The sequence below is a fragment of the Thunnus albacares genome, chromosome 14, assembly GCF_914725855.1.
Source record: "Thunnus albacares chromosome 14, fThuAlb1.1, whole genome shotgun sequence".
In the NCBI taxonomy this organism is placed as follows: domain Eukaryota; kingdom Metazoa; phylum Chordata; class Actinopteri; order Scombriformes; family Scombridae; genus Thunnus; species Thunnus albacares.
In genome coordinates, this window is record NC_058119.1 from 20,766,701 (window position 1) to 20,793,298 (window position 26,598).

Here is a 26,598-nt window from a genome sequence, read left to right on the forward strand (position 1 = left end):
GACAAAAGTCTGATTAATCAGGCCAACATATCAATTTTAGGTCATCACTCGTACATAGTGGTGTATATGTCAGCTGATAAGTAACAAGAATTCCCAATAGAAAAGTAGCAAAGATATCTTTGAGGTAATATAGGAACTGTAGCTGTGTCACAAATTACATACTGATTCTAAGCAGGGTTTGTGTATGTAGTTTGTTCATATTGGGAAATGAGAAGACTACTTCTACTAAAGTGTAACTGCACCCCTCAGTCTGAGCCTTACTCCACCCACCGCATAATTTTGAAAAATGACAAAAAAAAAAAGGGGCTGAGAGGGGGGCTGAGGGGAGGAGAGGGGCTGAGGAGGGGAGAGGGGAGGGGGGAGTGTGGCTGTGTGAGGCAGGAGGGCAGGAGTTGCCCAGTGACATGTAATAATAATAATAATAATAATGAGAGAAAGACAAACAGTGCATCCACATTTAAACGAGCCAGAAGTCAGAGCTGGTAGCTACAAAAACAGCAGAAATCCTCCTGAAAATCCGCCCTGGAGCTCGCTAACTTTCCGGCTGTCTGTTCCTGCAGTTACCAGCTGGTAAAAATCTTGTTTTAAAATGGTAAATCGCAGTGTAAACTGAAACGTCACTGAACCTGTCCGGGACGCAGCTCTGCTCTGCAGCGGTCAGGTTCAACTGACAGACAGGACAGACGGTTTCAGCAGAGCTCCAATTACGCCTCGATTTAACATTTTAAAACAAGATTTTACCAGCTGATAACTGTATTAACTGAGAGTTGATGAACTGCACGGCGAGATGCGAGGAGGATTTCCGTTGTTTTTGTGGCTGCCAGCAGCTCTTCCTCCTACGGACAGTCGCAGATGAAGAGACCCCCTCCAGCTGGCCAGCACCGCTGTTAGCTGCTGCTAGCTGCTGAAGCTAAAACTGTCTCTCTCAATCAGCATATATTTGAAAATAAGCATATGCTGGATGAGGTGGGCGTTATCATCCTACCATTTACATAAATTTCATGACATATAGAACTCCCCAATGGTTGACTCCACGTCAGCATTAGCCCCGCCTTTTCAGGGCAGATTTTTTTGTTATAAATTTGGCGTCAATGTCAATATTAACACCAGCATTGATGTGTTTCGTTACAGTACAGTCATATCATTTAGTTAACAGCTCAAAAAACACGTTTCAGTGTGCAGTACCTCTTTAAGTACACTCAAAAAGTAATAACTCCCTCACAATGCAATCCACAAACAAAATAGAGGAGCAAGTCACAGCTGGAAAAAAAAGTTCCATGGTAGGTGGAACAGTAAAACTGAAACTTATTAACTGGCAGTGGCATAAGTTTCACTGTGATTAACGTTTGACGGTACAAGTATTGTATCATTTCCTGTAGAAGACGGTAAGTGATTTTGATTGATTTCTTGTATACTAACTGCAAAAACAGTATACTATAAAGATTAGTATACTGTAGTATATAAAATTAGCATATAGTGTGTTCACCAGAGACAAGCCTCTGGTGTCTCTATGTCTCACAGTTTAAAACACACTGGTTCAACCATGTCCCAGATTCCTGTAAAGTATGCCTTTCTCAACCTAACGCATCATCAAAACAAGCCAGCTGGCATGAGTTGCCTGGTGTTGAAATTCTGCCCACCACACACACACACACACACACACACACACACACACTAACACAGGCACTTTGCAGTCTGTAGAGTGGTACAAAACTGCAGTTTGGCATCAGTCTGACACTTTAACTGGTTGGCCTCTCAGCGACATCCAACTCCAACAATAAGCACTCCAATGAAAAAAGATTTTACCAGGAGTGACGGTAATTTGTTGTTTCCTCTAATGTCAAGGTATAAAATATAGTTCAAATCTTGCCAAACTGGGGCAGTAGGTGGTCCCATTTGTGCCTAAAATTTTAATTATGCAACTTGGAACCCCGGCCTGGTCACACCACTTTTTTTTTTCCTTTAACAGCTTGCAAAATTTAAATTTCCTGCTTGAAGTTTCTTCTCACAAGAAACTGTATTCATTAAGCATCTGCTGTTGGTCAGAACATAACTGATAGAAATAACAGAAATAGACAATAAAAGTCTGTTAATTCCTGACAGCACAAAAATGACGTGAAGGAGCAATTAAAACAGCTATAAATGTTTTAAATAAAATATAGCCTAATTAGTTTGAAGAAAACCAAAAGAAAGAACAGAAAGTGCACTCGAAGTTAGACGGAAAGAGGAAGAAAAACCTTTTGACTTGATGAAGTAGACAAAGTTGCAAAAGTGTTTTTAGGATTCGTTCATGATTCAGATTCTACACACTAAATGTCTATTTTATGAAGAGATGTGACTAAAGTTAATGAGTAGTCAGTATTTCGATCATGCTATGTTATAAATATTAAAGTAAAGCTGTTTCCACAACAGCTGACTGCTCCTTTTAGGTCAGCTGACTGATCAATAAACAGATTACAATCGAAGGGGCATTGTGATCTGGTAAAATAAAAAAAAAACATCCACATAGGATACACCTGTGGTTCCTTACTCTAAGATTTGGAAAGCACCTTTAACAATCCAGACATCCTGAATGATGGCAGACCTCAACGAATTTCCAGGCCAGGGTCGAAGGAGCAAGGATGGACGGAAGCATAATTAGCAGAACGGAAAGTACTCCATGTGTAATAGAGGTAGCACATGTCTGTCTGCGGCTGTTTCCGGGTCAACAGTGCCCAGCAACGACAAGGACTACAGTACAGCTGACATGACAAACTTGGAGAAAATGTGGGTTAAAAAAAACAAACAAAAAATACATTGAAATATATATCTTTAAGTGTGACCTATTGAGCACAAGGCTAAATCTTAATGCAAAAGGACAGGAGTTCATTTTTCTTGTCTCACCAGCATACCTCTCTAACAGGGTCGCCTTTATTCCCAGGCTAACACACACACAACAGTTTGATGCTGGTCATATGATGAGTCAGAAGGAACGATACCCTCCTTCCTCGAGGTCGTTTCCCACCGCTTATAGAAAGGGAACACTGCCATCAAAGTCGTGACATTTGCTTTACCCAGACTGAGATGCCATTCTTGAAACTAACCAGAGTAAATGGATAACGGGGGAGATATATTCTTACACCATCAGACGTGACATCTTCAAAAATTAATATGAATAACAGCAATAAGCATGCTAAGCTGGAGTTGTAGTGCTTAATATCAGTCAATTAAATATATGTGATGTGATTTGTCAGCGCTACAAATCTACAAAAATGTTCAAAACCTCGAAATGTACACCTCTGAATGAAGTACAACTTAAGCTATCACCAAATCCAGTTTCTCAACCCTGGTGCTAAGGATCTAAAGAACTACTGGTTTCCATTAAAGCGATCTAATTAGAGGTTATTTCACAAATGGGATAACAACAGTAAACTGGGGACAAGGGATACTAAATTAAAGTGGAAGTAGTAGTTGGAAAGTATTGTTTCCCCTTTGTGAGCAAAAACAGTGTAAAAATGTAAATACTGAACTTGTGTGTACAGTGTTATAGTGTTTTTTTGCAGTAGAAGAAGAACAAACAGGATAATAATGTAGTATCACAGCACTCTGCACTCATCACATTAAAGCTTACAAACTGTGCGCTGTGTCCCTTCAGTGTTGACATGTCATACTAACATGTTTTCTTAAAATTAATCAAAACAGGAAGTGCTGCTACAGTGTCAATAACAAACAAGAGAACGATTATTTCCTTACATGGAGAAAAACCAGACAAAACCCTTATTTGTTAAAGTCATGTTACACTACTCCAACAAAACATATCAAGTGCATAAATTATCAGTGAGGTTACCATCTAGGGTTGGAGTGGGAACAAGCTCTCAGGGGCCTGGATCAGATTAGAGCTGCAACAGTAAATAGATTAATAAATCAACCAATTTATTAAAGTCATTTTTCAAGCAAAAATGCAATATTTAATGGTGCCAAGTTCTCAAATGTGAGAATTTGCGACATTTTCTGGGCTTTCATTATAGTAAATTGAATATTTCATGGTCTTGGACTGTTGGTCAGACAATCCTCAAACTGACCTCTTGTTCTAAATATCATCAGATCGAAAGTAGAAGCAAAAGTACAACATTACCGTCATGCAATTTATAAAGTTTTCCTTGTTTCCTATGCCAAACTCATAAATCCATACAGTGATGATGATTCATATGCCGTTCACATCTGCGCCTGACGACCAGGTTTCTAGTTTCACACCCTTCCTAGAATGACCGACAAAAAGCAGCTTGCTCCACAGCTCTGCCCGAGAACACTTTACAGTTACGTTGCAGCACATTGACTTTTACAATCTCGGTTCTCATTTCACACTGCATTTGCCCCTGTTCTTCTTTCAAGGACGATATTAGTGACTGCCCTTGGTCTGCCAGAACAGGAAAGATTACACATTTCAGCAAACGATCAGACAAACTGGAAAAATGGAGGAACATGTGGGTGACCGTTGCCTAACCGATGTAACTCTCAAATATTACCATCGAGAAAAACATGAGAAACTGCTATTTCTCAAGATGTCTTGTCTGTTTTTTAAATAATGAAGAGAGATTCATGAGCAATTTCTGCTTCAGTTGTGGTTCCAGTGGTTACACCACAAAGCCTCCAGGGCAGAAACCATTTAAAGATCAGCGGATCAGTAGATTTAACCCGTTAGAGCACCAACAACACTATACGGATCTGTCGTACTCAACATTATCAAGCCATGTAATGCATTCATTACATGCCCAAAGTAATCATGTTCACACTCTTTCATTCACTCAAATTTGTTTAACTATTGAAAGGGAGATGATTACTGGGAAGTCCAATCATTACTGTATATTAACTTTGTGATAGAGATCAACAGCTGCAATGAGAGAAAGGAAATGGCTTTGATATATTATCAAATTTAGATGTGTATTAAGTGATTGGAAAGGAGCTTTTCTACAAATTGCTCCGTGTTAGCTTCACTCAGCTAATCACACCTCTTAGTAGGGATGCACTGCCCAGGTATCAGTCCAGTACTGTGCTCATAAACTACTAATAATCATTAAAATACTTCCATAAAAATGATATTGCTGCCATTCAAATGCACCCGATATCACATAACAGCGACGTTACATTAGACTGTCAGTATTTGAGCAGGTGCAGGAAGAGAAATGTCAGCTGTTTGGAGATATTTTATGATAAATGAAGACAGCAAAAGCAAAGCACACTTCCGCAAGTTCCGCTCTGCCAAATTATCTGATGAAAATAAATACTGTCATTAAAATCACACTTTGAGTCAGCTTCCTGAGAGTGTTCATTGGAAGCGTTGCAGAGCTACAATGGGCAATACATGATTCACAGATAATCAGCTAACCTTGAAATGCACGTTATGAGCTACTTGTGCTGACAAATTACCAAATTAGCTTAGCACAAAGTCCATACTATATTCTGCGTTAAAACCCAATTTGTTTTTTAAATTAACAGCAGCAATCATGCATCTAAACCTGCAAGCAAGGGCTGCTTCCTTTGTTTTGTACAAAAGTCTGTGAGAAAAAAAAAAAAAGCTGACAACCACTAATCACTAATCATCACATTCTGTGGTGACTCGGGTTGCCTTTTTGAGCACCAGCAGGCTGTGTATTGTCGATCTGACTTTTGATAGTATTTGCAGCCAGTTACCATGGCACCAAATGAAACACCGCCTAAAAAAATTTCACAAGTTTCCAACAAACGCACACACTTTGGTTTGGTCGGAGGCTGTTTTCACAGTCGGCAGCCATCCCTTCAAATGGCTTGTCCTCACAGGCCTGTCATGTCACCCGCTGGCTTTATACTGGTAGCCAAATTAAATCCTATTGATAGAAAAAAAAAAGAAAAAAAAAAAAAAAAAAACCAGATTAAATTACCAAAGCTCATTTCAGGGAACACAAACTGTGACCCTGACAGGTGGCCAAATACACAGTCAACTCATCACTTACACATGGGCACAGAGGCATTCAGATATTCAGCGGCAAACAAGGAAGGCACAGCAGGCCTAAGTAACGCTGTACCCGGATAGACAAAGAAACATGCAGACTGATGAAAATAAAACCAAACAAACCTCTAAAAAAAAAAACTGGTGGAACTGATTTTTTTTGTTGTTTTATGGGAAGCTGGGGGGCAAAAATCCAATCAAAGCATAAAACTTTGCTTGGTACATGTTGCTTGTCTCTGCAAGATAATTCATCACAAAGAGAAGACGCTGCATCCTTCATTGTAAACCTTACGGCTCTTGGAAAAGTGGAATCAAATTATATCAATATAGCCAGCTGGAATGTTTTTATTCCAATGGCAATAAGCTAAAACTGTTGATTTATTTCAAAGAATTAAATTTGAGAATCTTAAATTTGGACTGGAGTATTTTGGCTCTAACAAGACTGCAAACATCCTTTTTGGGGAGGCACGAAGAACTGAATGGAAACAGGGTGCAGCTTCATACCAAACAAAACCACTCTCCACTCCTTCTCTTTCTTTTCATACATGAATTGCTACTAAACTGAGCATATCTGATGAAATCTGAACCTACTGTGCTTTCTACTCATTATTCAGCTTGGACAGGTTATGTGAATCATATGATTAAACTCTTCTTTTGTGACAAAGCAGCTTACATTCAGACAAAGGTCTGCGCAGATGTAATCAAGGTAATACCAAAAAAAAACAGGCAGGAAACAATGACACAGAGACAGGAAAAGAAACATTAATGACACAGCATAACGGTAAATAATCCTTGGTGAAAATTCTGGAAAGGGAAAAAAACACATCACGTCCACACCAATAGAGGGAGGGAGCAAAAAAGATCTCCAAATCCATTGTCTTCACCCTGACCCCCCCCCCCCCCCCCCCCCCCCCCCCCCTTTTATGCCCTAAAAAATTTCCCGCCACTCCGAGAGAGCAGGAACAAAGCCCATCTCCTGCTGCCTGTCTTTTTAGTTGGTTCAAGTAGTCTGAATAAATAGCTGACTGATGAACTGGGAACTCCACTCAACACTACTCCATTATAGTCAGCGATTCTGGGTTTAAATGAGTAACACTGGGAGAGGCCATGGTTTTCATATTCCCTTTGATGAGTCAGTCTAGTCTTATCTAATCTTCACAAGAGGAGCTGCCACCAGCCAAAAATGATGAGTGCTTTCTTCTGCCGGCGTAGACAATAGCATCACACCGGTCAACTCAGGCAACAGGTGGAGGAAAACTAAACTCCCACTCATGTAAAACAGATGCTCATGGGCACCCAGCGGTGGTGGGTCGATGCTGCTGCCCCATCAGCTGTTCATTGGAAAACAAAGCCACCATTCTGGTGTGCTCCTCTCCTTGCTCCATGAAGAGCAGAGTCACAAATAGCACAGACACGTGTGACATGGAGCCGAACCAGAAAACACATTTCTCCCTCAGAGTCACATACATCCCTTATCATTTAGGAGAGTGAGAGTAATCCTGTAATAAATTTTAACAGGATACAACACAGCTATACCCTAAAAAGATGTACATATTAATGGAAAAAATACTCCACAGCAAACCCTACTGTGGTAAAAACATAAATATCATTACTATCATTAGTAATTGCCGTATCACCGTATTAGTGACTGACAAACACAGATTTGACACAGATTCCTCTGCTACATTGGTGCTTGCTGTTGAAACCCATCACATTTCCGTTTTGTGACATCACCAGCATGCTTATGAAGCATTAAATGGACTTTTTACTTCTTTTTCCTCTCTTATTGTCAGGTCATGTGAACCACTATCTGCACGTGATAGCATAAAACTGCATTAAAGCTGCCAGTCACACACGTGCTTTTCTGTAGACAGCAACAGTCATGCGGTCCATATGGTCTTTAAAACAGAGTGAATGCACTTGAGAGTTAAGATCTTGGTCTAAAATATAAAAATACTACAAGAAAATTACTACGTTAAATATAGGTAAAGAGCTTAATGTGACTGGCTGGTTCCCATCCCAAAAATTAGGTAAAAACTGCAACATTTAGGAGTCAAATTCTGCATTCAATACTGTTATTTATCACAATCTGATTTATTTAAAATGAACAAAAAATACCGTGTCACATGTTGGCTGACAATAAGATCATATTATTAAATGTTTTCTATGTGCAAGAAACATGTGTGGGGTTTCTCCCGTATAAAACGAAGCAATTTCATCATTTTATTACCAGTGAAAATAACGCTAAATGTTATTTTTAGACTAAACATTTGCCGACATGTGGCTAACTATCTCACCCACAACACCGTGACTGTAACGCCCGCCGGTAAGCTTAACAGTCCGGCTAGTTAACTTCGCTGCCCTGGCTGGACTTACCACGCTCGAAGTTGGCGCTAAATTTAATTCCCAGGAAACAAAGAAGACACAGGACTTCCAGCATCAAAACACCGCTACCCTTCTTCATTTCTATCTCTCAGGAAGAGTTAGATACATCACATTAAGTCACAGAATCGACCAAAGTCGCACCACCAACCCGAAATTAGAGAGAATTCCATCTTAAACGAGTAACCGTTAACGTTATTTTAACAGCAAATTCGCTTTTAACCGTCAGTTTTGCAGTGAATTACAAGTGAAAACAGCGCTTTCGCCTCAGAAATAACGGTCCTAGCAGGTTGACAGTGACTTTTAAGTCAGTTAACTCTGTCCTTAGTTCAACACACTGAGATAACCTACCTTTATCATCAGAGTCTGTGCAGTCTTGTTGTGTCTGAACCTCTCTGTCTTCATAGCACTCGTGTTGCATTCACGTGCTCCTCGTAAAAGTTAAATTTCTGCTTACTGCGCAGTCATTTCAACACATTTTCAGCGACTGACCATGTAACAGAATTAGTATCTTTTAGAGAATTTATGTATTTCTCAATATTCAATGGTGTGGTGTTCACCAAGACATACCAGTAATGTCACAATTTCAGTTCAACCACATTGAAACCAGAATTTCCGATTTTACATGAAGTCGAGGGAGGAGGCGCAGAGAATTTCATAGTATTTTGTTGTGGGATGGCATCAAAATGTCATTTGTTAACAATCTGCCAGCTTTTTGATTGTTTCCGCACCATCTGTCTTGCGATGACGCAAGTCTTTACTGACACATAAAAAGACATACCCAAAAAAAGAGACAGACGCAGTGGTTACAGGCTAGTTCTTTCTTTTGTCTATTCATTTTATAATATACAGTATAATTATACTTTAACTGTGCCTTTCACATTTTTTACTCTATGTTATTATTCTTGTGTGTCCTTGTTTTTTATTTTTTTTTACAGCGCTGTTTTGATGATTGATGTCAATAAAGTCTACAGAGAGAACTGTCATGATTCCTGCCTTAGTCCTGTTTATGTTGTTTCCCTTCCCCTTTCTGTCCCTGTCTCTGTCTGCAGCCCCACACTCTCTTCTCTTGGCTTTGCCATTCTCCACTTGTCCACCAGATGCCAACTGACTTTCCTGCCTGGTTCCCACATCCACCTGCTCACCTGTCGCCACTTCCCGAACATCTTCACTTGCTGTCTACAGTGGGTGTTTCCATATAGCTTAGTGATGTGTATGCAAAGATGACAACTTCACCTTTCAGTGATTACCAACTGTCACAAGCAGAGAGATAGAGCGATGACAAATAACTAAAGTATACCATGGCTAATAATACCACTCCGACCTTAAGTTTTATATAAACGCCATGCAGCAGCCGCTGAAATGTATGAAGACAATCAGTCTCTTATCTAAGAGTCATTTGCTGGCTGGTCAGCTTGCTCTGCGTGTGTAAAAGAAGACTGCTGGTATTAATTCAATGCTGCTCTGTGTTGATTTGCACAACAGAGAGTTCATTTCCAGAAACAGCAGTCCATCTTTTTGGAGCAAGAGAGATGTTAAAAAAGACATTCCTCAAATACAAACACTCTTTCAGTAGCAGTGGGCTATTTGTGTTCTGTCCCGAAAGCTCAGTGCCACCCTGGAAGTACAGTTTAAAGTTTTATGACACAAATTACACAGCTAAACACTCTTGTTTGTGTGCATGCATGGGAGGAAATGGGACAAAACAGGCATGGAGGGAGCTATTATCAAACTTTGTAATGTCTGCATTACTCAGACTTAACTGTCGTGTTTTTACAAATGCAAAGACACCACATGAATTTGGGCTGAATGTCAATGCCGACTGTGTTTAACAGTCTATGGCTCCCAGTCAAAGACAAAACAACACAAATAGAGAATAAGAAAGACAGTGTAAAATGTGAAAGCAAGTTTTCTCCACACAAAGAGCAATTCTAAATGTTGAATTCTTGTCCTTTACATGAGATGGAACAAGAGCCCTTCAGGAAAAATGTACAATCAATTGGTACTATTATGCAACACAAAGTCCTGTTGTAAATCTGTCCAAAAAAGGAGAGCATGTGAAGTAAACATGCTACAATCCTCCCTTCCATTGCTTTTAAAGTACAGCCTGTTTTCTGAAGTGTCTGTGAGAAGTGACACCCATGTATAATTCCATCATAACACATGGGCCTGTCTGAACCGCCGCGCAGAGGCGATGTTTATGGCTGGTTTTGTGTTGCGTGTGAGTCTGCACACACTAAGCGTCCATCTCCGCTGTTTGCTCATATAGTCATGGTAGGTAAACAGTCATCCACACCCTGCCCCCCCCCCTCCCCCCCTCCCGTCTAAAAAAAGCTTGCTGTGGTTTTGCACAGAAACCATCTGTGAAGGAGCATTAGTCTGGCTGCTTCACTAACCTGTACCCAACAAGGAGGAGGAGGAGCTGGATCCAACAAGACTGAGGATCCACTGTCTCTCTCTCTCTGCTTGTATAAAGACACAAAGACGCACTTGATTTCCATAATTCATATTCAAACTTCTTTATTTCCTACACAACCAGCTGAAAATGTATCCTGCCCTCTCCCTACTCTCTGTGTTTCTCTGAGCCTTTGGCTTTTTACTGACTTGTATAACCACAGGGAAAAGTCAGTCAGCAGCTTCCTCAGTGTAGTGGGGCACAGCCGGGTTTTTCCACAACGGGGTGAAAGGAGAGGGCGAAAGAAAATAAGAGGAAAAGAGGGAAGGAGTGAGACATAGAAAACACAGAAGAGAGACATTGGTTCCTACAACACAGCAACAGCAAGTACCTCCTCATCCTCCATCAGACAAACACTATCCATACAGAAAAGAAAATGTAAGAAAGATGACTGCATATGATGAAGAGCAAAGCAAACTGCAACAGTGAAAACAGTCTCAACAACTGTAAATCAACAGGTGCATTTGTGGTTGAGGTCTTTGCCAGCAACTGATTTCTGTGAGGCACCTGTGTGCCAATATATCATCCTATATCCAGTGGAGTCATTTGCAGCGTGCAAAAACTGAACATGCAGCCATATCAACCTATTAATAAACCCATATCTTTCCATAGTAGCGCGTAAGTTATTGTAAAGGAGAATCACTGGCCTTTGATGCATGGTTGAAGGCATTTCTATTGTCAGAGGACAATCTTATGTCTCCAACTCCTTCAACTTCCTGCTGACCCCTTACAGTTCCCTCTGGTGCCATATTTAGAACGCAAAGTTTATGAGCAAACAAACATCATACTAATTCAAGAGTATCCTGTGAAGTCTGTGGCATAAGAGGCGATCTCAGGGAGAGGCGGAGGGCATGACATGAATGAGCTGGAAGTGGCTTTCTGACCACATACTGAGATTTAAGAGGACAGCGGTAGAAAAAGGAATTCCAATGGATGGCCTCTTCAACCCCTAAATGGCTCAGGAGACACACAGAGAGTGAAGTAAATCCCATTTGGGATTAAGAATTTTGAGGCATGGCTACGTTTTCAAGGATTAAGCTTTGGACTGACGCAACGAAGACGGGCAAACAAAGAAAAAAACTCCTCAGGGAGGTCTGAGAGAGTGAAATCCCTCCTCATCTTTACCTTGGTAGCCCCTTCAAATTCCCAACAGAGTGTAAGATTGTGAGAGGTCTGCAAAGGTCACGTACTAGTATGAAATCCCTGTCACGTTGGATGATCCACAAATCTGCTACAGACAATGAATTCCTCTCAATCCAGTGGTGCATTTAAGGACAAGAGCCGAGTTTGAGGCAGTCCATTATGGGATTCACCTCTTTAGGGGGAGACCAGCAACTGCAGAATTGGGATTAGTACCAAAATTCTGCACTTGTGGTGGGTTATTGCTCACATTCTTGTTGTAACTTGTAAATCTTTGAAAAGCCTCAAAAACCATTGGGATTTGGAATTTGTGGAGGGCCCGTTCCTTTCAGTACGATATCTGGATGTTCTCAATATGTCAGCAGATGAATTCACTTGTGTGAGCTGTGATATAAACTACTGATTAGAGGGACTAAACACTTCTCCTTGATACATGCGTGTACATTGATATATCTACATTTAAACATATTTGAGATTCTTGTGTGTATTTGCTTTCTTTTTCTGTCTGTTCACCTTTAAAAAATCTCTAAACCTCTAAAAGAACATCTCACTTCTCTTTGCTGTATTTACACTGTTCAACCCTTCAATTTTTACACTCCTCATAACAAAGGCTTAGATTTTGGGCACAAACTTATCTAAAAAATGAAGCATCGTTGCCAAATGTTCTTTAGATTTAGCAGCCTATAATTTGTAAGTGAAACGTTTATCGCTCAGATGCAGCCCTCTCTATTTTTTCAAGGATTATGTACGGAGAATAAAACTCGATAACTCCCTTTGCATTTTCCACTTATCAGTAACTTCATTTTTTTATTTCAGCGAAGAGAAACAAGTGTAATCCTTTATATCACATACTGTGAGAAAAGACTGAAACAGGCCTTGAAGCTAAGAGCTGAGAGTTCACATCAATCATTTCTGCCAACAAGCAGTTCTCAATGTTCGTCCAATAAATGCTCATAAAATTATGTAACAGTTCAAAATTTGTTCTGCGTATGAGGACGATGGTGCCAGTGTGCGTTCTTTTCATTTTTACACTCATGTGCTGTTATGCTTGAATTTAACATGTGTATTAACAGTATTGTCCTGATGACAGGGTTGAATTCAGTGTTCCAGAGAAAGTTGGGGTTAAAGGTCAAATCCACACCGAAAACTGCTGCTGTCGAGAGGTCAAATCTTTGAGACATCAACCTAATTATTGATGTCACAACAAGTGTTTTTCATTAATAGTTAAGAAGTTAGCATCTCAGATAAATTATTTAACTTATTTTAATGGGTTTCTTGGTGGCTATGTTGAAACTTGGTGTTCCAAAAAACATTGGACATGTTAAGTTCTGATATACACACATTTATATATATATATGACTTGTTATTGAGTTATATCTTATAGAGGCTTGAGGACACACAGCCTCGCAGTTTCTAATGGTTTCTTTATCTCAGTTATTTGAACAATAATCTCCATACTTTCACAAACTTGTAAGATGCATGTCTGGCTATTCACAATTACACTCAAACCTCCTGATGATGGTCACAGCCTCAACTGACTAATGTAGGATGATTGTGTTTATTTGCGCCACTCACAATAATTGCCATGAAGGAACTAAGGTACAGACGATGGACACAGTAGCATCGATATCTTTACAATATAATCAAATTCAACCATTTCCCAAATCTTTAGCAAGACCTTGCAATTTTGCAAAAGTCCAATTCAGAAATGTTACAATTCAGCTTCATGTACAAACAAACTTTGGTCTCAACAGACCGACATCTCAGAGAGTTTCTCTTTCTCACAGTGCTCTTCTCTGGCAGAGCTCTTTCCCTCTATTAAAAACACAACAAATCATTTACCTGTAGTACCTAAAACTGATTTATGGAGCTTGTTTGGACAATTGTAAGAACAAACAGGCTTCATTAAGAGCCTTACGTTCCTCAATAATGTTCTACTTCCAGATTACTTATCTGCAAAGACAACTGGCAGCTAACTAACTAGGGAAGCTACAATAATACAAAGCTTAGACAGCTATATTGTTGGATGGTGAGTTACTGCGATATTGAGCTTTATGTGTTTGCTGTGAATTCCACCTCTACAAGTTGAAAGCTGATTATGTTGCAAGCCTTTTGATATACTTTAATTGTACATGGAAGAAAATTAGATGCAACTTAAACAGCAGATAGGTGTTTAATTTGGTGTTGAATATACATTTTACTGAGATTTTGGTGCATATTGTTATGATTAACTAGAGAAAACCAGCTGCATTAAAAGTTTTGAAGATCATTTCACTTCACAAGGTTATTTGGTTATTGGCTTGTTCTTTAAGGAATCACATGTTCTTCCTGTGGCCTTGCAGTTGTGTCCAAAATTTTTACAAAACACTGTGAGTCCTTCACGAACTTCCACTCTGGAAAGCTTATTGTTCAATTTTGCGTGCATCAGTCTTTTAGGTACTTTGAAGTGCATTTTGAGTACATATCCTTTTTCCTTCCCCACCAAGAAAAAGCATCAGCAGCTTAATGATGAATGGTCTTTGCAGAGGAATTCTGTTACATTAATTTCTGATGTACAGATAAGATATATTTTAATAGCATATTTGGTTGTTGTGCTGTTGTTTATCATGGTACAGTCTGTACCAGCATGTACGCATGTGGGGTTTCCTGTGTGTCAGCTCGTTCCTGCACACGATATGCACGCTACACAATATATCTACCGTACTTCTAAAGTGTGTGCATGTGTGTTATTTGTATAAATGTGTGTTTGCATGCAAGCAGACATGTTTTCTTTGTACGTGCACTGTACATCCCCACATACCATAGCATCACCTGTTAAATCAATTCAGGAAATCTGAATTCCCTGTTGACAGTCTCAGCTGTTAAGACACTTCTGGTCCTGTGAGTAAATCTTGCTGTCAGCTCATGACCATCTTTGGATCTGCTCTTCTCTTCAGTGTTTTTAGTATCCTTGTCACTCTTTTTTTTTTTTTTTTTTTTTAAAGATCATCCTTATCAGTCCTCATCCTGGACCATCCTTTTATCTTATCAGGGACTGTCAGCAATCCTGTGGGTATGTTCTCATCTGGAAAATAATTAAATGGAGGTAACAGAGGGCAAGGTCTTTTTTTTTTCTCAGACTATATTGGAGTGCTGCCATTACCATGTTTTCTATGGCGTGGTTATGTCCATTTAACATCCTGTTTGCCCATTTAAAACCCATTATTCAATTGTTCTCTCTCTTTTACAGTGTGAGACGGCACCAGTTGTGTTTTCCAGTCTCACTGATACCAGCCCATTACACCATGACATGTTTGCAACCCGTTCCAATTGTTTGCTTTACTGTCTGGATCCCAGAGGCCATCTGTTGAAGCCATCATCCACGACGACAAATGCAAGGTTGTTATTGAAGCGAACTTATAATATGAGTACAAAAGATGACGAGGAAATTATATTTTTATATATTTTTAACAGTCATGCTGCCAGAATCGAAGGTTGAGGATTTTTCAAGTCTACAGTAAGTCACCAGTGAAGGACTTTGGCCGTCTTCCAGGGATGAGTAACTGATGATTTATATGAACTATGCTTTCTCAAAAAGAAGTTCAAATGAAAGTGTTGACAGTGTGTTCTGTGAATTATTCAGAGTGATGGGGACACTGTGGTTAGAAATACATGCTGTTAATGAATTGTTAGTCTTGGTTTGGGTGATTCACTGACTTTTTATGTAGCTCCACCAGCAGGTCAAAATCTTCACTTATTCAGTGAAATATCTCAACATCTACTAGAATAATTGGCACAAAATGTTGTACAGACTTTCATAGTCCCTGATACTCTGGCGATCTCCTGACTTTTCCTCTATATCGCCACCATGAAGTTCACATTTGTGGTTTTGAGTGAAATATCTTGATGATTGGATGGATTACAATTAAATTTGGTACATATTTGAAATGTTTTCAAAAGAGTTCTTGTACTTTTACAAAAGCAGTTTTTAGTAGGCTTGAGTAGACTTAATTCACTTAAGTAAAACACAGGGTGCTTAAAAAATGGAATATGGTTTGATAAAAGCATTTGAATAATGAATGACTTCTTGTTTCCACCAATGCTAAGAGTCTTATCATATTATTAAAGACCATACACACCAACTCAGGTGTTTTCATTTATTCTGGCTGATTAGAGCTCTGCTTGAAGGTGGGTGGAGCTCTGCTAGGATTTACATAAGGTCACTAAATAACGGTAAAGATGGAAGTTGTCCAACCTTAACAATTGCAAGAAAATCAGAAGATTTGGAGGTCAACCAGTCTGTACACACCCACACAAGCCTGACATGAGGTCTAATCAGCCTACATAAGTGAAAACATCTTTCTCTTGTATACATTTAGTGGAAAACAGCTCCAAGCAACAAGAAGTCATTCATTATTCACATGCTTTTATCAAACCATATTCCATTTTTTAAGCACCCTGTATTTTTACAGGCTGAAATAAAGTAAATTGAGGGGCTGTCACCAGATCCTTCAGCTGCATGTGGACCGCATGGCAATGTGACATCCATATGATTAACTAAGATGCATCTGCCACATGCATGTCCTGACTGCATGTGAAATGTGAGCATCACCACTTTGAAATGAAAAGCCAACTAACAGGTCAACTAACTAACTTCAGTTTCACTTTTCTGCTGATATGCTGCTATAATATTTCTATTAAAGACCTTTTACCCATAAATACTTTCAATTCTTATATAAAAAAGGTTCACATGTTGATTTAAAGTCAAATTTCTGCATTTGAGACACAGCTTTATTTTCTTCACAGTGCTGTTTTTAGTTGTGTATTTTGTCCCTGCATGGCTCGGGGGTCAGTGTGCAACACAATGAAAGGTGAAACCTCAGTTTACAGATGGAAACCTGACAGTAGCTGGTATTTATAGCTAACAATAAACAGAGGAGCAAAGCACCATCCTCAAGCATGGGGATGATGTGATACACAGTACAGCAGAGGCATTTTAAATATATCAAAGGTTGGTGGCAGCAATGATCTGTAACAGGTAGTAATGTTTTATGAGGTAGGAAATGAAAAATAACCCTAATGATGTCATCAGGGTCATCTCAGTTTGAGCTTGGAGACTAAATATTTTTAACAGAAACCTTTGTTACAAACAATGTTAAATGGTGTTTGAAAGAAATGGGCTTTTACCAGGCAGGGAGGGTCTAACGAGAGATGCCTTTGAGATGCATTATGGGAACTGTAGAATCCAGTGTTTTGGGAGATTGACACATACTGAGGACTAAAAGTCATGATATCTCTGCTGCTTACACTTTGACCATTTAAAAAAAAAAAAAAAAAAAGGTCTCTTTGAAGTCCTACATCATGGAAATGAGAACTAAATCATTGGAAAATCCCTTTGAGATTACATAAAAACTACTTTGGATTTTAGTCAGAAACTTTCTCTAAACAAACAGTCAAAAAACCCAAAAGTAATTTACGATTAAACAGAAAAGCAAGAACATCCTTAAGTTTTCCCTCCTTATTTTTTACTGCAAAAATGATTAAAACCATTACTAATGTGGACAAAATGTTTGATATCTAAAAAATCCTATTAACTGACTAATCAATGAATTGACTTCTCATGTGCATAGCAACTTGTTTTGATAATAAAGATACATTAAATATGAAACAGATAAAAGAGCCTGAATATCAAACCACAAAAAGTATTTAAATTGAAGACAGTATTATAGACAATATTTTAAATAATTTAAGCTGAACATGGCAGAGACTGTAGCATGTCCATGTGGTTTCAAAGTTGAAGGTCTTACAACATGTCAGGCTTCATGTTAGATGAGCTTGTCATGACACAGGCGAAGGTGCAGAGGAAAGTAAGACAGTCAAGTTAGGTGACTAAACTATGCTGATTAAGTTGTGGTTGTCTAGAAAATAAAGCAGTCTAGCCTGGTTGAGTAATATTGTCCGAATCATCAAAACACAAACCTCAAAAAGTGACTATGGATGTTTGTGTGTGTGTGTGTGTGTGTGTGTGCGTTCTTCAGAAATGCAACCACATCTAAAACTTAATCTGAAGACTCAAATGCAATTTCCTGGATATGGCTTAGCCAGTAGGCTCAAATATGACAGGCAGTGCAGCAATATTATTCCTCTGGCTTCAGTATCGTGGCTGTGCAGACCTAAAAAAAACAAAACAAAACATAAACTGTGGGAAGTCTATACCAGTCTAAACAATGACCCAGAAATAAAGTTTTATAAAATCAGTGGAATTTTTTTTCAATTGTCCCAGCGTTTTTACTCTTTCATCCTGTGACTCATACAGACTTTGATGAGTTTCATCTCATTAATCTGTGGATAGCCCACATCAGAGAAAATGTGCCAGTTCAATTCAGTGCTAGTAAGTACGGAAAATAAGGCCATGACATCTAAATCACCCTGAAAGGCTCGTGCCCATAATCATGTAAATGTTAGCCCTCGACTCAGGCTCTGTGTGTGGTCTTGGCTCCGTCTCACACAACACAAATTTCCTAAATACATCTCAGTATCAAAATCATCTGATTTCTTTCTTGGAAAAACATTTTAATGAAGGCTTAGTCTGCAGGAGCTGGCCGAACAGCTGAAGTGCAAGTGCAAGGGCAATATTGTTCAGAAAAATTACAATTAGTTCCCTAAATCTCTTACTCCTGATCGTGATTCCATTATACCCAGTGCACATCAGTCAACACAGACAGACAACAGTATCAGCAAACCAGATACGAAGAAGGAGGCGTATGGAGTCCAACGTTCACCTTAAAGCTATAATATGTAATTATTCCGCATTAAAATTTCTAAAAACAACTAGACCTATGTTATATATTTTGTTGAGTTGTGTACTTACATTATCCCAAAAGCTTCCAACATTTTTCATACCCAGAGAAATCTGTAATTTTAATCAAGGTAACTGACCGTTTCATTTGGTCGCCTGTCTATGGCATCAGACCCCTCTACCGAAGAGTATAGTGCACAAGATGCATGCATCAGCGTTGTGTTTGTCCGCTACAATTGCGTCTACCGAAGAGTAACTTGCACACATACAAGATAATGCATCGGTGTTGTGGTTGTTCGATAGAAACTGTTATCTTAAGTTATCAGAGAAATTAACTGGGCAAATGTTGGCAGCATTAGCAGCAGTGCAGCTAACAGCCCCCCCCAGGAAGTCCGGTGCTCGCAGAACATCGTCGGAGAAACATTGATTTTTTAGGTGAAACAGCTTTATTCAGTATTTTTACTGATTTTAATCTGCGTGTACATTTGTTTTTGGAGAGGAGGAGACCTCTGCGGATAATTCGGCTCCCAGTAAAAACATCCTTAACGAACACTGGAGTAATCCTATCCCGGAGAAGCTGGTTGTTTAACAATGAAGACAACAACTCCTATGATCCCTTGCTACTTCACACTGTCATCACACTCCGTCTTTTGTTATTGTTTTGATTGAGAGACCCCCTAGCTGCTGAAATTACATATTGTGCGTTTAAAGGATAGGTTCACATTTTTCAAGTCTATCTTAAAACAACAGTCAAGTGTCCATATGAACACTGAAAGAGGTTTTCCTTGCTGTAATCACTCCTCCTGCTCATACTGGCTGTTAAAAGATCTTCTTTAAATGCACTTTCAATGTAAGTGATTGGGGCCAAAATCCACAGTGTGTCCACACAGTCATTTTGTGCAAAAATGCATTTAAAAGTTGATCTGACCTTATATGAGACTTCAGCAGTCTGAGTTAGTCATATCTGTCAGCCTTTTAACAGCCTTTTTAGCATCTAATTTCCTCTTTGCGTTTCCCTGTTGAGCTGCAGTGAAAGTATAGTAACAAAAAGAGGAACTTTTGGACTAAGAAGACTGTAACATTGAAAGATATCCACATGATTTGACTTATGTAGACAGTTGAAGCTTCATATTAGCTTCAGATCAACTTTTAAATACATTTTTGCACAGAAGGAGGTTTGTGGATTTTGGCCCCCATCACTTACATTGTAAGTGCATTATGAAGGGATCTTCTAATAGTCAGTATGAACAGGAGGAATGATTATGGCCAGTCACATACAGTACATGCAAGCTCCTTGGTGGATTACTTTGTAGCGTGAATGTTGTATTGGTCTATCTATCCAACAATTGTCGCAACAAAAGATAACACAGTTGCTGCTGTTATAACTTTCCAGAGTTGCAAAATCTGTTTGTGAGTATTACTAACTGCTGTGAGGTGTTTTGGTGTAATAAGCCTTTAAACGCATTAATCTGTAGCTCCAACTGGACTTCCTGGATTGTATTTCATTATCTCACTGGTACCTCACCACTGCAGCCCCTTGCATTGTTTTAACTCAGGGCTGATTTCAGTCTGAGTGAAGCCTTAACAAATTTTATCTTCTTTGTTTAATCCATAGACGTTTGTATGTTTTTACAGGGTAATATGAGTCTGACTATTTCTTGGCTGGGAGCAGTGATTTCCTGGGTATCTTGTCATGGCAACAAGCCTCCAGCTCCAGCTTCTAACATCTAACATATATGAGAGGTAACAATCTTCTCATCTAAGTCTTGGCAAGAACTTGAATAAGTCAAAATGTCAAACATTGCTTTTAATCGAGCCAAATATGACGGCAGCTCTCACACTATGTGATGTTAGGTGTATCAAGTGCGAAATGGCAGTGACCCAAAAACATCATATTCCCACAGAAACTCAACAGATACACAATAGTACGGCTGAATGCCTCCTACTAAAGACATGCAGAGACGTGTATCTGTGTCAAATTGTTCCAAGTTGTTCTGCCTGAATCTTAGGCTCCACTCTCAGTTAGACCAGTCTGACACACTTTGTCACTTTGTGGACAGAACGTGGTTTACAACAGAAAACCACTGGCAAAAATTAGATCAAGATCCAACGTTATTCGAAAGACTGAAATGGCAAACATATGTTTCTGATTATTTCAAGGAGTTTCCCTGAACCAACATGGGGAAGTTATGTAATCTCATCCCCTGATGAAAAACGGTTTTCTTACCCTTCCATTCTTCATGCAGAAACACAGCGCTGACACATTCTTTCATTGTGAAATGTACTGTATTGATTATGTGATGAATACAAACCTGCATGAATATTTGTTGATAAAAGTCATACTGACCCCAATTTGCCTCCTATAAACTCAACAAACGTGTGTGTATGTGTGTTTGAGTAAGTGAGTGACTGTGAGATGCTTTATTCAAGATGTAAAAGCAAACTTAAGCTTATTTACTTATGGAAAGTTAATTAGACCACATTCCAGTGTATTTAAACTAAACTGATCTGAATCAAGACTTATTTTCTGAACAAATATGCTTAAGTCAGTATTTTCTTTCAGACAACTATAGGATCTCTCTAAGTCTCTCTCTACTTCCTTGTTTATGTGTGAGAATCTGATACAGCAAACAAACTAAATACCTACAGAGACCACACACAAATACACACATACTAAATATTAGTGCTGAAACGATAAGTCGATTAATTGATTGGTTGATTGACAGAATCAATCTGATAACATGCTATGCCAAATGTCTTAGTTTATGTCTTAGGGAATCACCAAAGCAGGGGTGGAAGAAGTACTCAGATCCTTTACTTAAGTACAGTATAAGTACTAATACAGCAATGTAAAAAAAATACTTCATTACAAGTAAAAGTACTGCATGAAAACTCTTACTTGAGTAAAAGTACAAGTATTAGCACCTTGATGTAGTTAAAGTATTGCAGTAAAAGTAGAGGTTTGGTCCCTCTGACTGATATATTATTATATATGACATCATTAGATTATTAATACTGAATCATCAGTGTGTAAGCAGCATGTTACTGTTGTAGCTGCTGGAGGTAGAGCTGGTTTGAACTACTTTATACACAGTTAGCTAGTTTAGTCCAGTGGTTCCAAACCTAGGGGTTGGGCCCCTCCAAAGGGTCACCAGATGAATCTGAGGGGTTGTGAGATGATTAATGGGAGAGAAAAGAATAAAAAACAAAGTTCTGATACACAAATCTGTTTTCAGTTTTTGGATTTTTTTTCTAATCTTTGATTTTTGGAGAAATATTGGATCATTTGAACATTTATTGAAATGAAACCATGTGAGAATTTTAGAGGGAAAAATCAGTATTTGGTGGAGCTGTTAACAACTCATACACATCTGATACGTGACCCCGACTACAATCAAAAAGGTTGGAAAACACTGGTTTCATCTTTAACATGTGTTGTCTTTTAAAAGTTTGTTATATTATCCATTGTGTCAAATTTTCATCTGAAAAGTAACTAAAGCTGTCAAATAAATGTAGTGGAGTAGAAAATATAAAGTAGCACCAAATGGAAATATTCAAGTAAAGTACAAGTTCCTCAAAATTATACTTAAGTACAGTACTTGAGTAAATGTACTTTTTCAAATGTTACTTTCCACCACTGCACCCAAGTTATTACAGTTCATCCCAAGTGGCCACTAGCACAGCGTGAGGTTGAAGCCAATGTGGAAGTACCTTAACCCCATGTCTAGACAGCAAACGAAGCGTGAGCAGCCCGTCAGCAGAGCAGCAAAAGCAACCAGTGCTCTGTCTGTGTATCTGCACTGGAGGCGTTCAGGTGCAGTGTTGAGCATAGGTCACCTGCATGTTGGAAGCACTCAGAGCCAAATACCAAGCGGCAACCTCCAGGCCTGAAAAATGAAGCCAAAGCGGAAGTGACAAAAACTGCAGTTCCTCGAATGGCCACTTGAGGCTGGCTCCAAAAGCAAGTCAATCCCCATATTCCCCCATGTTAAAACGCCCAACTTTACAGCAGAAATAAACATGTTTACAGCCTGGTACAAAAAACAGTTTTGTGTCCGGTGCAGACAGCTACATAGATTACAATGACAGCGTATCTGTTGTGTGTGACATGAACATGAAAAACACATCTGACACATTTGCTGTCTCGAAACGGGGTCAAAGGTGAAATACCACCAACAGCCACTAGATGTGGGCTCTAATTGACTCCCATTGGTGTTGCCAGATGTGCAATGTTAAAGTATCGTACGTACCAGAGACTTAAAATTATCTTATTTTGAGGAAAATTATCGTACTAACCAAAAGAACAAATAGGCGTAAATGTGTAATTTCAGAAAACATGTATTTATTGAGACAATTACTTTTTTGACACTGCCTACAAATCTAGCCACATTGTTTAAAAAAAAAAAAAATTGCTGACGTACTTATATGTGCGTGGAAGGAGGTAGTCTTTCAGGACTCACTCAAATAAAAATGTCCCAATATTGAAAACAAAAGCATAGCTGTTCAATAAATAAATACATTTTCTTAACTTTTTTTTCCTGGATGCAGCAGCAGTAAGCTATCTCTCATGCAAATGACAGCTGTGCTAGTGAGTCACTTCCATCATCACAACAAGCATGAAAACGTCCCTTGAGAAGAGAGGCGTAAACACAGACATAAGATCCATATTTTACTATCCTGATTGTGTCAGGAAATTAATTAAAATGAGATAGACTGATCTTCTAAATGTCACAAAATGGTCAAATTATCGTGCGTTATGGGACTTTTGGCATTATTCATTGTACATCCGACGAGAGCAAAATTATCGTACAAATACGATAATTATCGTACATCTGGCAACGATGACTCCCATTTAAAAAGTTTCAACTTCTCTCTATAAATACTAAGTTAATCATTTTTTTCAACGTCATTATGGTCTCAGTTTAAATTTGGGAAATTTTTGCTCCGTTAATAAGATTTGAAGACTTATAGTAGCTTTGATGTCTGTGATTGACAGTTCGCTCACCTGAAGCTCCCTCTGGCTTTAAGATAAGATAAGTTAATTTATCTTATAATTTATCATCCCACAAAGGAAATTTGTCTTGGGCTCCGAGCCACTGCATCACACAACACACTTACCAGCAGTGTCACAATGCACATGTACACATAAAACATAGATCATACATACACACATACATACATTCAGGATTAAACGTACTTAATGTGTTTAAACGTGCTTAAATTCACATGTTGAGTGAGACAGTATATTTTTAGGGATAATAAAAAGAAAAGAGAAGTAAGAGAAATAAAAACAATAATTTAAAAAAGCCAAATATGGTCAAACCAGATAATAAATAGCCAATATTTGTTGAGATATTTGAATCTGGACCAAAGTGGTGGTCAATCAACACTACCATCACTTGAGAGTTTGATAGTTTTGGTTGAAACGACTCAACGATTCATCTGATAATTGAGAGAATAATCGACAAATTGGTGCAGCCCTGCAAAATACAGTCAACTCTTGTTGACCTTTGTGCTCTTGCTTTGCCTTTCAGCAAATCTCACTGATTCATCAGAATTCATGTCGTGTCCCGGAGGGCATCTGGTTGTAAACATAATGACGCTTTTGATGAACCAGTCTTAGTCACCTGGTTGCACTCCAGTGCATCATATTACCCTGCTACATACTTGTGTGCTGTCTGTTGCCCTGGTCTGGTTTTTGAGATAGAGCTTTCTAATTATAGTTGTCTAGTTGTCTCGGGACACAAGGTCATTATGGGGGATCAGGTGATCAGAGACACAAAAAAGCACAATGTTTGGGACATATCCAGTTATTTTCTAGGCTATATTTTTCATATTGTCAATAAATCTTATGTGCAGAGTCTAACTAAAAATGAACTGATCCGATTTACAAGTACTATGTATGTATCCAAAGCCTGTTCATTTTATTCGTCTGTGCTGTAGCTGAGCTCCGTTGTTCTCCAAAAACTACTGCAGTGAAAACTGACAACACAGCAGCTTATCACTGTGAGAATAGCACCTGTCTTGATAAGAAAGTAGCTGAAAAGGTCGTCAAACACTCCGCCAACATTGAATCAAGCACACTGAGGAGAGAGATGGCGTGTGTGTGTGTGTGTGTGTGTGCGTGTGTGCATGGTGAGAACATAGTATCAAGTGTTTACATGATACAGTAGTGATTTTTAGCTCAGTGGGGTCTATTCTCAGAGCTCTTTCATGCTGTCCCCTGCTGTGAAGTGAGTATGTGTGTGTGTGTGTGTGAGGAGGATCTATAGTCTCACACTATCACCTGCTGTGATGTCTCAACTCAGACTGTGCACAAGTCTCAACCTCTGGCCCAGAAACTTTGAGTCCAAAGCGAGGTCAGCTTTCAACTTCCTTTGCAGCTATCACAACATGCATGCTGGATTATTTACAGAGAGATACTGCGAGTCAGCATGCGTGCATTAGACTGATATCATATATCAAGTATAGCTATGAGCAAAGGACTGTAGTCATACATCATCTGGCGCACTTTCAACACTATGCACTGTTGGAGATGTGATGCGCCTGTCACGTCCAAGCAGCGCACTGCGACTTCGTGACCATTTGACCTTGTCACCATTTCTGCCGGAGCTCCACATTCAAACAGAATCGGCTGGTGCTATTAACCAAACATCTGGAGTTGCACTTAGCAGAGAATAATAACATGGGCATCCCCCCCCCACCTCCTCCCCAGGCACAGTATTTTTGGCAGGCTGTGTCAGCAGTCTCTCTATTATCCTTTAGTTTCTATCATAGATGTATGAGAAAGAGACTTACCTTCACACAAATGGTTGGCAATGCCCTCACATTTGAGCAGCACGTCGGTGCCCAAACAACAGCATTCATGCATGCATTCGTCTGTTTTTCCCTCGTCTCACTCAGCAGTAAAACTCAACTCAACGCTGCACATTCATGCAGTTGGCAGAGAGAGACGGGCTGCAGGGGGGTGTCTGACTGGTCCAGATTCCGACAAATAGCGGGCCAGCTGGTTACTTTGGATTTCTGCAAATAAACCAGCAGATTGTAATCCCTTTAAAACATGCGTCAGAGTCCAAGGCCAGATATTGGGTCAGAGAGAGCGAGAGAGGATATATTACCAAATAAAAAGGTCTCTATTTATAAAATCAACTCCTTTCTGGTTCTGTACCCCTACCACTACTACTAATTCAGGTGATTTAACATAAGCAGGGGTGTAAAGAGTTATGGGCACTGAACCTACTATCAAATACATCCCTAATAAGAACAGAATCCTCTAAATTTTGTTAACAGAAAACATTTGTTATTTGGATCTTGATCAAAATAGACAATGAAAGACAATCATTCACAGTGTAGTAGTTTGGAAGAAATTACCATATAAAATACTTGTTTTGTAAGACAATAACATTAAAAGAGCAGCATTAACCAGCTGGTTGTTTTGCAGAATGTGGGAAGGAGTGGTGATGTTCTGACAACTCACCAACAGAAGAATAAGAAGGAGAGGTGAAGACAAGAGATCTTCCTTATTGATTTTTCTTTTTAAAAACTTGCGTACTTTACAGGCTCACATGCCATTTTTGGCTTAAATCATTTAGTAAAGCAACAACTGACAACAAGGCTTCACTCGATCCAGTCATCAGATCTGTAAGAGGACGAGCATGTGGGCATACGTGAGGAAACAACTGCGTTGGAAACCTTCCCACGGCAGCAACTGCAGCAGCAGTGTCACTCATTCTCTTTGCTTTTAATAGCAGCACTACTCACTGCGTGAAAGGTCCAGCGCGTGATTAATGTATACTGAGATTAGCAACAGAGAGTAAACAATCAGGTAAATGTATCTTCTGGCCCTCTTCAAGATTTTCTACAAACAAATTGTCCTTG

At 39.1% G+C, this 26,598-nt stretch overlaps 1 protein-coding gene across 3 annotated transcripts in view; it reads right to left on the bottom strand.

Annotated features, from left to right (window-relative positions):
• LOC122996949 (equilibrative nucleoside transporter 1-like) overlaps positions 1–26,345 on the bottom strand; it is a 42,334-nt gene extending 15,989 nt beyond the window's left edge. The window contains exons 1-2 of one of the 3 annotated variants that reach the window (XM_044372761.1): positions 26,198–26,345; positions 25,519–25,743 (exon numbers count right to left, since the gene is read on the bottom strand). The gene's annotated coding sequence lies outside the window, so the exon portion shown is untranslated. Of the gene's footprint in view, positions 1–8,341; positions 8,648–8,698; positions 8,790–25,518; positions 25,744–26,197 lie in introns of those variants that run through there. The other 2 variants (XM_044372760.1, XM_044372763.1) reach the window with 2 other exon arrangements.
• Positions 26,346–26,598: the final 253 nt, after the last annotated feature.